We start from the raw sequence: 12,415 nt of genomic DNA, 5'->3' as shown, positions 1-12,415 counted from the left end.
ATTTGTATACCGCTCACCCCCTAAGGGCTCTGAGTGGTTCTCATTACATTATACAACACATCCTACCTAGGGCCACACATACAATGAAGGGGGGGTGACTGGCCTAACAGGCACCCTCTGGCGAAGTCTTTGTTATTCTTAATCTTTGTGCGGGAGGTATTTCAATCCGCCGCCGGCAACTTCCTAGCACAGGTCTTCTGGCACGGGTCTTCTCTTTAGTTGCTGCGATTCCACGGGCTTGGGCAAAGGGCATGTTAGTGCGTGCTCCTGCTGTGGCCTCTGTCCGACAGGCTCCGGCCTGCTGTGTCGCCCCACCTCCGCGCTCCGTCAGCCCAGCCTCGCTCGCTCGATTTGCCGTTGCCGCCATGTTCTCCGCCACCACTGCTCTGCTGCTCCGTCGCTCCGCCACCACGAAGGATGGGTGCCTCCCCGCTCTAAGAGCAGGTACCCATTTTGTCTACTTGCCCTTTAACGAGCTTTCGAGCCGCTGGGTGGACGGGAGCTGGGACATGGGCTGTGAGCTCACCCCAGCCACGGTGGGGCTTGAACAGCCAAAGCTGTTTGACAGATGGTATTGCAGGCTTCATTTACTGCCTGCGCCACCGCTCCCGTCAAATTGAAGAATCTCAAGTATTACAGTTTCAAATGGAAAGAGCAAGCTATGTCTTGATACTTCAAGGTATCCAGGAAAAGAAAGAAGAGAATCTGAGACAGATTGTCGGTGACGCTCTCACACCCATGGCAGAGATGACATCGGATCAACTTCAAAGTGAAATAGATATGGTCAACAGATTGTATTCAGAATTTATTAGAAAGAATAATTTGCCAGGGGAAGTTAAAATAAGATTGTAAGAAAAGTGAGAGACCAACTACTAAAAGCATCTAATGGAGCTCCCTTGAATATAAAAGACAAAGATATAAGAATACTGAAAGATGTTCCATTTGAGATAAGAAGGAAAAGGAAATATAGAGACTTGACTCTATTTCTACAAAAGCATGATGTTGCCTACAGATGGTTAACACCCGAGGGACTAATCTTCAAATATGCAAATGGTAAAGAAAGGATTGACTCAGTTGAAAAGGCTTGTGAATTTTTGTGTCAACATAGCAGTCCAACAGGAGAAGGTGTGACCGATGACGCCAAAGAGAGCGAGGAAGAAGGAGAGGCTGGATCCTCTGAGGAAGACTCTGACTCTAAATTGGGGGTGGCAGGTCCTAAACAAGGCTATCAGTTGAGACACAGAAAGGGGGAAAAATAGATTGTCAATGTGCTCTGGAATACCTAAAAAGTTTATTGTATATCGTTCTACAATATTTTTATGAAATTAGAAATGTTGATGAAGCATTTATGTTTAATTAGATAGATGATCATTTTCAACGGAAGTTAACTTGTGTTTAAGTTTAAAGGTAAATTTGTAAACGTATGTATGATCACCCTCTTGGGTTTTTAGAGGGTTTTCTTTACTTTCTCCAATAGATGTAGTTCCCCTTTCTTGGATTTTCTGTTTGTAGTTTTTAGTATGTAGTTATTAGAAAATGCAATAAAAAACATCCCCTATGGGGGGTACAAAAAAAGGGGGGTCTTTGGCCAAAACATAAAACTTGATTAGAATCCTGGTAGGTGATTTCTTACTGTACCTATTAATTTAAAATTATATTTTCTGAAGCTGTATTTTGCTTAGGAACTCATGGCCAATTAACTCTGAGCTGGGTATTAGTGTCACTTTGGGAACAGCCAGTGGGAACTTCCCAGTGTTATTATGGGGCAGGGAAGGAATCTGCCAAGACAAAGATCCTCCTTAATAATTACCACTTAGCTGGATGCATCTGTCTGTATTGTGACTGAAGAAGTAATGGGTATGAGAGGACTCTCAGTTCATGAATGATGCCTGAAAGACAATTCATCAGCCTTTGTTCATGGTAGGATCAGTTTTTAATGTATGGATAGCTGAGATCTCAACATCTAATCCAAATGGAATTTCTTCATCACAACTGCTTGCATCTCACCTTCCATTAAAATGAAGTATACTACACTGCTAGCAATATAGGCCAGGCTCAAGTAGTAAAGAATGGTCTTCTTGGTGAATACCTGGGTCCCATTTCTGGCACTCCCTTCCACACTGGATTTTTTTTAAAGCCTGCACATCTGCTGCTTTAAACTGGCTAAGGAAATAGGGGACTTGTTTTCTTATTGCTTGTTGGAATTCTGATTAGCTTCCCATTTTTAGTAATCTGTGAGCACTGAAGAGGTGCCAGTTAACAAAGGCAAGAACACATTCTGTCTTGCCCAGTCCTTTAGCCATATTAGAATCCTATCCTTTGTGGGACTTGGGGACAGCATTCATAGGAGAATTAGCATTTTACTGCTATTACCCGTACTGTGCAAAGTGACTCTGTTTTGGTAAGGAAAAACCACATTCCCTGCTTGTACTGAAAGTAATGTCTTAATATTGATTGGCTTCCTGCCATTTCCATTCACATCCCCTTTGCTGCCAGGTAGGGGCAGCACTATAGGCATTGATTTTGACCAATTATGCAATGGAGACCAAACTCATCTATATGCTATAAATCAAGGCTTGGCCTTCAGTTGATTCAGAAACATGACACATGTGCATTCACGACTGACTCAATTTCTTTTTACTTGTGCGCCCCAACAGTAGGAGAGGGGCTGAAAACCAGCCGTTGTGAAATCAGCTTGACTTAAAATGACACATACTCTCACACAGGCTCCAGGCTCTCTTTCCTTCTCCTCCTGCCTCTGGCCCCCTACCCCCCTGTAAATTTGCCAGTTTGGTGTAGTGGTTAAGTGCGTGGACTCTAATCTGGGAGAACCGGGTTTGATTCCCCACTCCTCCACTTGCCCCTGGCTGGATGACCTTGGGCAAGCCGTAGTTCTGATGAGCTGTTCTTGAAAAAGAGCAGTTTCTGTCAAGAGTTTTCTCAGCCCCACCTACCTCACAGGGTGTCTGTTGTGGGGAGGGGAAGGGAAAGGAGTTTGTAAGCCACTCTGAGACACCTTTGGGTAGTGAAGGATGGGGTATAAATCCAATCTCCTCCCCCTCCTCCTCCTACATGTGAAGTCATCTTGCTTCTGTTAGTCATTAGCTGGGTTGCTGGGCCTGCATGATCAGACTGTGGCCCAAATTCAGATAGCGCCTCAGTTGAGACAATGGAGATAAACATCAATAGCCAAGTAGTCAGGCTCTTGGGGCTCTTTAGGTGACAATCTAGCCTAATATAAACTTAGTTTGTTGTAGAGAAAAACTCTACCCTAGCACAAAAATGAGAATTCCTCCAGGTTAACAAGAACATTTCAAAATTTAAAAGGATGCCTGAGAAAGGAGCGAGTGCATAGTAACCATGTGACTGTTTTGTAATACAATCACAATACAGACAGCTCTTTAAGCCTCAGGTTTCTTGCTTTATGAGCAACTTTGAAAATATCCCCACTTTTTCAGAACTGTACATTGCAATAATTAATGCCAATTTGTTCAATTTTGGAAAAGTTACTGTGGTTAATTTTTGTTATAAGACAGCTGATTGAATGTATATTATAAGGTTCTATATTTTCTGTGTATAAAAGTCAAAGGGGGGGGGGCTGGAACAATAACACCAGTAAAATGTCTCTGAAGTAGAAGCAGGAAAATGGGAATCTTCAGGAAGAAAACCTGGAAACTGCTAATATACCTCATAAGCAAAGGAAATCTGTTTTTGAGATTGAAACTCTAGGAAAGACCTTGCAGTCGTTGCATCTGAATGTAAGAGCTTCCCGGCAGAAACACAAAATGGTTCTTGCTCAGCTAGAACAGCAGATAACACAGCTTGAAAGGGACCTTACAGATGCCAGGAAACTTTGTAGTCAAAAGATCAGGTATGCTCTTGTGATGAGGAAAAAAACGAGCAAAATAGCTATCTCTTTTACAAATCACATTGCAAAAGAGAGTGGGAGAATCTGGGATGTGTACCACTTCATATATATATTTGTTATGAATACCAGAGAAGGAGAGAAAAAAGCCATCCTATTTTATCACAAATTTTGTAAGTACACATTTCTTTGGTGTTTGTCTTGAAACTCGAGATATGTTTGCATTTGTGATAACAATTCTATCCAAAAAGCATGTTGATACAAAATAAAATGAATACAGCCATATAAATGTCTGTAGAGATTTTAGAAACTGCATTTCCCATTTTAGCTGTGAATATGCTCAATATCAGAGACCAAGCTGGAGGCACTTTTCCTCTATAAAAATGTACAGAGGCCTGGAGCTTTTATGTTATAGTCATGTGAAAGCTATCTGTATAACATGTGTGGGGGGAAAAGATATATGTTACTTTGTAAGGATGTCTGCATTATTTAAAAAAATCTAAATGTTAAGGTTTCTGGAATTTACTGCAAAAAGAATATATATATATATATAAAGCAGGTGTTGGAATTGTTTAGGCCCTGCTCAACATTTTGGTTTTGTTAAACTGGCTGTTCTAACAGTAACTGAAAAGCAAAATAGAACTGATACAATGATCACCTCTTATTTTCAAATATTTTTACAGAATAACAAATACATTTTATAGAAACCTAGTTGGCAAAGAGGTATAATTTTATGTATTTGCCATTTGTTACATAAGAGTAACTCTAAAACACATAGAGGAAAAAGAATTCAACCCCTAAAATAATGTTGACCTATTTATAATACTGACAGTGAAAGCAATATGAACCCATGGTGAGGTATTATGTATGGTCTGTTTTGAGACACCTGAAAAAATAATTGTTGTCATGTTAACATCACAGCCAAACATATATGCAGGTTTTAAGCTGTCTAAAGCAATTTTACCTTCTCAATTAAGAATGTTTAACATTTGAACCAAAAACAGTACAGCACGAGTAATTAAAGGCTTAAGTTAAATACATAGACAGTCATTTAAATTTAGATCTGCAATAACATTTACTATTATTCTCCAAGGCTTTGACTGTGCTTGACAGAAACAAAGTACTCTGGGATTAATTTCAAGAAATGGTGCCAACTGTGTGCAATTTGCTGTAATTAAGACATAAAAGAGTACTAAATATTCAGATTAAAAGAAGCATGATGGAGCATGATAGAGAATAAAGGTGTGGCACCAAGCCAATAAAGCAGAGACACTTGTGAGGATTCACTTCTGCATGATAGAAAGTGAAACTTACTGGCTGAACTTTGCTCTCCTTCACAACTGGTTATTCATTAGCATCAGGATATTTGTGAGGACTGGAAAACTAGATATGCACGATATCCAGGATATTTTTGAAAATAGCAATCATAATGTTTAAACCTGTAACTATAATGAAAATTGTGCTATCTTAACAATACCAAAAGTCTGAAAGAATATTGATGCTGGAGTTTTACTTTAAGATTAGAGATTCAGTTATTAAGAAAACAGGAAGGTAACTGTCCTCTTTCTCTCTATCTTTTTTCTAGTCTGAATGGGAATTGTAGTTTGTGGTTCTAAACTGTTAAATTTATTTTATTGTTCAGCAAACCTCATTAAAAAACCTCAAAAGCCTGCGCACATTTAGGTCAAACACCTGTTTGTTCTCTCCCCTTTGCTTCGTAAAATTCTGTGAAACTTTTCTGATGAACTATTAATAAAGGATTTTTCTTAATGTTGTTCTTACACAGATGCCCTTTTAATATAAAATATGCAGAGCTTTACAATGTAAAGTATAACTCCTTTGCTTTGAGGGGGATGCCAGGACTACACTTGATTGAGAAAGAGAAATGGTGGAATCTTCCGTATTTTTTAGCTCAAAAGATCAGTATGCAGTATTTTTTCTTTACTTCACCCTAGGAGATTCTATTGGAATTTTTTTTTTGGGGGGGGTTGGTGAGTCTTCACAGGAAATATGCAAAAGAGATGACCTTCTGAGAAAATCCAAAGCAGCTCTCCTGCAGGCAAGAGAAGATATCAAAGCTGAAGTGGCTGAGGTGGAGCACTTTGACAGGCTGGTCAAGCAGCTGAAAGCAACTGCTGAGGACACTCAGAAAGAAAGAATCCGAAAGCGAGAAAAGCCATCTTATTTAGAGCCAAGATTTGGCAGGTAAATCAGGAACTGCAAAGATGTGTGGGAGCAGTGCAGAAGGACAAGGCAATAATGTACAAAACAAGTGGTATTACTGCACCGTGAATTTGGCACAGTCTAATAGAATAGAAATATCAATCATAACGACAAAAGATTGCAGTAATCAAATGAACACAAAAGGTTCCCTGTCCAGTGTTCAGGGGGAATTTAGAGCTGGAAAAAGCAGCTTTATCAGACAGACTGAGTTCCTTTGTTTCTGCACACTACTGGAGAGTGTGAAAAATGGGGGGGGGGAGAGCTATTTCTGCCTCAGAGAGCTTTGCACACTTGCTGGCTGCAGAAATTGGGCATTGTACGGAATGCACAGACATACATGCATTGGGCATCTACAGCACATGCGAAGGTTCTGACTGACTGAAGTCACACAATTAATTGCTAGGACTCAAACGTTATGGCTCAAAAAGGAGTGCTTGAATAGCTCCAAGACAAAAGAGCTGTTTTCACATCCACTGTAGCCATACACTCAGAGAGAATTTCCCATTTCATTTTGTCAGGCATTCAAAGAGGCATTCAGCCACAGCCAATAATTTCCTATCTGTCCCCCCCCCTTTTTTTTGCCCAGTACCTGTAGCCTTGGCTTATATGTTGGAAGGTGTTTTTCAGAATCTAGTCAATACCAAAAGGACACAGCCTTATTATCATCCTTTAACCTTATGGATCCACCCCTATAGTAAAGTTTTGAAAGATATGATTTTTTCACAAATAAAATATTAATGAAGTCATTTGGAGTGTAATGGACAGCTTGTGTCAAACCCTTAATTTTCTCTTCCACTATTCACAACATTGCTAGACACCATGTTTCTGGATAAAACCCCCTAGAGGTTTGCCGCAAATTCTTTTTCAATACAACCAGATCATTGCAGATAATTGTATTACACAGGGTATTGATCCAAAATCGTTGTGCACCGGAAACATCTGAAAAAACATGATTATAGCTTTCTGTTTATTGTTTGTACATCATATAAGGAGGCTTTTGTGTGAATCACCTGTAAGAAAGGCAAGGTGGAAACATCAGAGAAATTACCTCTTTACAAGAATCTATTGATCACTTTAAATCAAAGAAGTATGTTTGACATAAGATTACCTGCCAGTTTGAACATTAGGTACACTATGTTATAGCCTGAGGCAGTTGTAAGTCTGACAAAGGGATTGTAAATAAAGCATGCAGCTGCTAGTGCCTCTGGCTTGGGATCAGCCAGGGCTCAAGTCCAAGGCATAGGTAAACTTAAAATAATTTAACCCTTTTCAACCAGCACCTTGTGAATGAGAGGAGATTCTTTAGAGAGTTGGGGGGGGGGACATAAATGGACTTTATCAATTTGAAGAGCAGAGCCCCTTAGATTCTTATATCTCCCAGGTTTGCTCTGTGGGGAAGAATAAGAGAACTGACAGTGTTTTCAATAAGCTTCATCGCAGGGCAACTAATGCACATATCCATAGGCAAGCTTCAGAACCCCCCCCCCCCCGTGTATATTATTCACAAGTAGTTAAAGATCAATATTATTTTCCTTTACAAAAAAAGAGCACGGATGGTACCTGTTGTGAATTTTATCATTTTAACAGATCATGCAAAGCTATATCTTTTGTATCTGATGTACAGGAAATCAAGTTTACCTTTACAGTCATTTCTGGCATGGAGTATTTCAAACACAACAGAGGCCCATGCTGCAAAACGTTAAAGCAAATTTCTCAATATTACTGAAGGAGACTGTTCATGCTACTAGTTTTATACATAATGTTTCTCACCTGCTGATTTATTTGCACTGTTGGGCCCAAAAGACATCAGTTCCATGTATCATTTTTTTCCTTTTATTAAACAATGGCAACTAACACATCTCTACGATTTCTCAAAACTGAGTAAAATTTGTAAAATAAATAATATATGTTCCTTAGAATTGTTCAGACTATATGAATGTTCAGCGGTCTGTCTTACACACATACTGGTTTAGATGCAACCTTATTTTATGTGTGTGTGTGTGTCTGTGTGTGTATATCCGGAAATAATAATAGTGGCTCCGGTTGTAGGGAATATATCTGCTGGATGTTCCAAATGTTCTTGATTGTTAATTAAATACTTTTATTTAGATTTAGCTCATCAGAGCAACAAAGATTGATTTCGAGTGCACAAGATAAATGTACACTGTTTGCAGAGACTAGTGTGCCAATTTTTTTATGACAATATTAGTTTTATAAGGCTCCAGTCCCTTTGCTTTGAATTAATTGAAGTCTAATTTATACATCATTCTTCCTATATAAACCAGGGCTATTAAAAGGAAGATGTTTGAAGAGATTTGCTCTCTATGAAAATATGACCTTCTTAATTTTGATGTTTTCTCTGTAAGGTGCCTCAGCCGTTTCATTTTCAAAAAGGCTTGAATTGAATATACAATATTCAGTATCAGGCTTTGGTTTTAGAAAGGAAGCATTCGTCACTGATACATGTTTATTCTGAAATTTAATTCTGTACCTCATTAAACTTAGTCCACATTGCTGAATAAACATTTGTATGTCTGAGGATGTATATTTGCCCAATAGCTAAAAACAACAACAACAAACAACGAAACTCTAGATATATATCTGTGCTAAAGGACAAATATTTAAATGAACACCTATATATGTATATTTCTTAGAATATGGTCAACAAAAGAACAAAGGAAAAATGTCTTTGTCTTAAATTGCCTATTTTTCTGAGGAGGCTTGAAGCATACTGCCCTAGATTCTTTGGTCTAATGAAAGAGTGCCATCTATTGGATGACCTTGGGAAATACTTTGTTTATATTGTAGAGGTAATCTACATTGGAACTAATTTAATGAAGAAGTTTTTGGCTTACATCATAATTTTCTTCAAAGTGAAATATATAGATAAGAACCCGTTGAAAAAGAGAAGTTGTTAATCACAAACAGAATTGCAGTTTGAAAACTTATGACAAATCATGCATGCTTTTGAGAAATTCTGCTAAACATTTTATGTTTGCATAGTTAAAGATTTAGGGATTATTTGTCAATTGATAAACAATTGAATGTCTTTAAAATGTATGTTAAAGCATCTAAATAATCTCTATATGGATATGTGAGTCATTTTTTTAAAAAATGCCTGCAGGCAGAACTGATTTTTTTAAAAAAAATAATAATCTGTAATTTTATATTCAACAAGTTCATATAAAACAGGCTTACCACTTCATGAAATGTAAAACAAAACAAAAAAAGTAAAGCATTGGGTTTGTTTGAAGCTGCAGTGCTTTTATTATCTTTCAGCCCAAGAATTTGCCAGTCAGGATGAAAAACTTCTAATGGAATCCAGCTTGAAAGCCAGTCAAGGACTGCTAAGTGAGCAAGAGGCAGAAACACTTCGCCCAGACCAGTAGAAAAATCACAGGCAAAGCTGAAGCCACTGAGAGAACACATTATAGCTTCTCATGAAGAAATTAGTGATTACAAGTGAGTTACTGTTTGTTTTGATGTTACAGGAAGGGTTGAAAGCTAGCCAGAATTCAACAGTAATTCTTTTAGCTCTGTGCTGTAGGGTTTGTAGTGCTCAGGTGATGTGTTTTGTGACTGTCTTTGACTAATTTATTGATTAAATCAAGTATCAAGTAGTTGATAAACAACTTTTCATGATTTTTTTAAAACATCAAACTAGTGTGTTAACCAGTATTCTTCTTAGTGTTTTTATCCCTCCTAGAATATGTGAAAATCTGGTGTGGAGGGGAAAATATTTTCCTTTATTGTCTATCTGCCAGTGGCATTCTCCTCTTCCTCTCTTTTTTAAGGTCTGAAGGTTACATATGGCTCTTATTGTCTGTCTTTTTTGGTTCAAGAAGCCGCCTCAAAGCAAGACGCTACCAAATTAAAGCAAACTTAAGAGTTTGAGCTTCTAGTCAGAGTAACGAGTAACATATGAAGTTGCTAAAATGAACTCAAATACTAATCCTAATAGCTCTTTTTTTCTTTAAGGAAAAAGTTAAAACTTACAAAGAAGGTTTTTCATGTTTATGAATCATAAATTGATTCATTGTTCAGTTTTCCAGTGAATGTTATGAAAGGTATTCATCTCATCTAAATGCTTTTGTCTCTTCTGCATTATATAAATACTCTGAATAATGCATTCTTCTTGCTGAATTTCATACATTGTGTGTTCAATTTAGACAGCCTGTTTCGCAATATCACAAAGTAAATGTGAACTTCGTGAGTTTCTAAGATGCTGTTCCCTGAGTGATTGCTCAATCAGGAGGAGGTTTTATTAATCAAAAATGGGTGGCAAGCATCACATTTCTCCAAGATACCCACATTTCTTACACTGTTAGACAAAATGACAAAACAGTTTCTTAGATGCCTGGAGCAGATGGTGGTCCATTTACCTGGGATCCTCAAGGCCCATCTGAGACTAACCTAAAGTGAAATTCCAAAATAGGTGACCAATAACAATCTTGCCAGGCATAGATTCACACGGTAGTTGTGAGTAAACAATTATGGGCCTGGTCTTTTGGCCACAGAACTTGTGATACTATAAGATCATCAGACTGCAGCTTGTATTGTCATTCTCCTACCTTTTACAAGGGAGACTTTTATGTCATTGCATCAGGAGTTTCAAATGATATTGAATCCAGTCATAACTTTGTTATGCAACATTATGAGAGCAAGGCAAAGTTATCTTTGAACACAGTAAATAGTCTACTCTATCTAGAATGTAAGGGAGAAAAGTTTATAGATAGTTGTAATATAGTAGTGCAACAAGTGGAATATTCCTACTAAGTAAAACATTACATCTCCCCTTTCTCCTTAAGCACCTTAGTTCAGTTTTGGTGCAATAAGTTGTGATGTCAGTTCTTTTATGAAGACCATGCTTCATTTGGAGAAAGGTGAACAGAGGAGAAAAAAGATTCATAATTTGACAATTTGTATTAAAAGTGTCCAGGGTTATCTGGCTTAATCTAACAAAATAAACAATTGAACTGATTTCCAGCCTTTTATGAAACCCAGATACTTTCCCCTTATTAAGAGAGAAGGATATGTAAGAATATTACTGTTAACCCTGATGAAGAAAGGGTGGATTTAATATGGAACCTTAACAGTCAGATCCTCTGCTTCTTGAATTGATAGGTGTTATAGAGGTATTATTCACTCTGTCAAATATGGTTTGCCTGTATGTTCCCAGTTTAGGAATCCCTTCTTTCAGGTGTAGCACAAGACGTGTAGACATTCTTAGTTACTGATGGACTACATATATTTTGTGAAGCAGCAGCACATGGCTGACTTATGCTAGCAATACTGCTGTGGCTGGTGGGCCACAGTGACATAGATAAAAAAGACAGGGTACTGACAGAGTGGGAATGCAGGCAAATAACAGCTCATGCAAATGCTTTGTAAACTGGCTGTCTGGCATGCCGTCTCAGGTGCTGAAGAGAATTTTGCCACACCACACTTCCATGGATTTCTGATTGGATGCTAATGTGTGGCACAATTCCAACACTACTGGAATATAGATCTAGGCTTTCCAAAAGGTTCCATGATCATCCCTGCAAGTAAATAGTTGTCTATATTCACCCAATGAATGATTACTTCAAGAGCAAGAGAAGCACTAACCTGGCCTCAGATGATGCCTGCTTTGATTCAAGTATTGTAGCCAGCATGTGGAGGTTACTGAATACATTCCTGCATGACATTATCTCCACAAAAAACACCAAGGGAAAGCTGTTCACCAGATGGATTCCCCCAATCATGTAGAGAACCTCCACACCAGCCAGAAATGTGTGGTGTTAGCTTGCAGGCTTGTTTTATGACCAGGGTGATCCCTGCAATGAATGGCTTTCTGATGCTATTACTTCCCAAAGCAAAGCTGGGAGCACTTTTAGCAGCCTACATGTCGGGACCGTACTTGAATTGATCACTACACTCTCTACCATTCAGTGATCACTACACTTCAACTCTCTCTATATTATCATCATCACCCTTAACTGACTAGGATTATTACCCCTGTATTTGTGACTCTGAGGTTTGCCTAAGCCCCACCTTCCAGGGACTTTGGGACTGAAATGAGATTACAGACTGTGAGCCTGAGACTTTGGGGCTGAGATCAGATCACAATTTACTGTGCAGTCCTACAAATTCAATGAGAAATGTGGAAGTCAGCTTGGAAGCACTCTTGATCATCACTATGCTACATCATGGATAGCCATTCCTCAGTTGCTGCTAGCTTTAAAATGCCACCTATGCTACCATATTCTGTTGCCCAGCATTTCAGTGTAGTTATGGTGGCCACAGTAACTTCTAGCATGCTAGATGCTAAAGAGGATAAGCTAGCAC

This window comes from Gekko japonicus, unplaced genomic scaffold (assembly GCF_001447785.1).
Source record: "Gekko japonicus isolate JY-2015 unplaced genomic scaffold, Gekko_japonicus_V1.1 scaffold758, whole genome shotgun sequence".
Classification (NCBI taxonomy): domain Eukaryota; kingdom Metazoa; phylum Chordata; class Lepidosauria; order Squamata; family Gekkonidae; genus Gekko; species Gekko japonicus.
Note: the sequence above shows the minus strand (reverse complement) of the source record.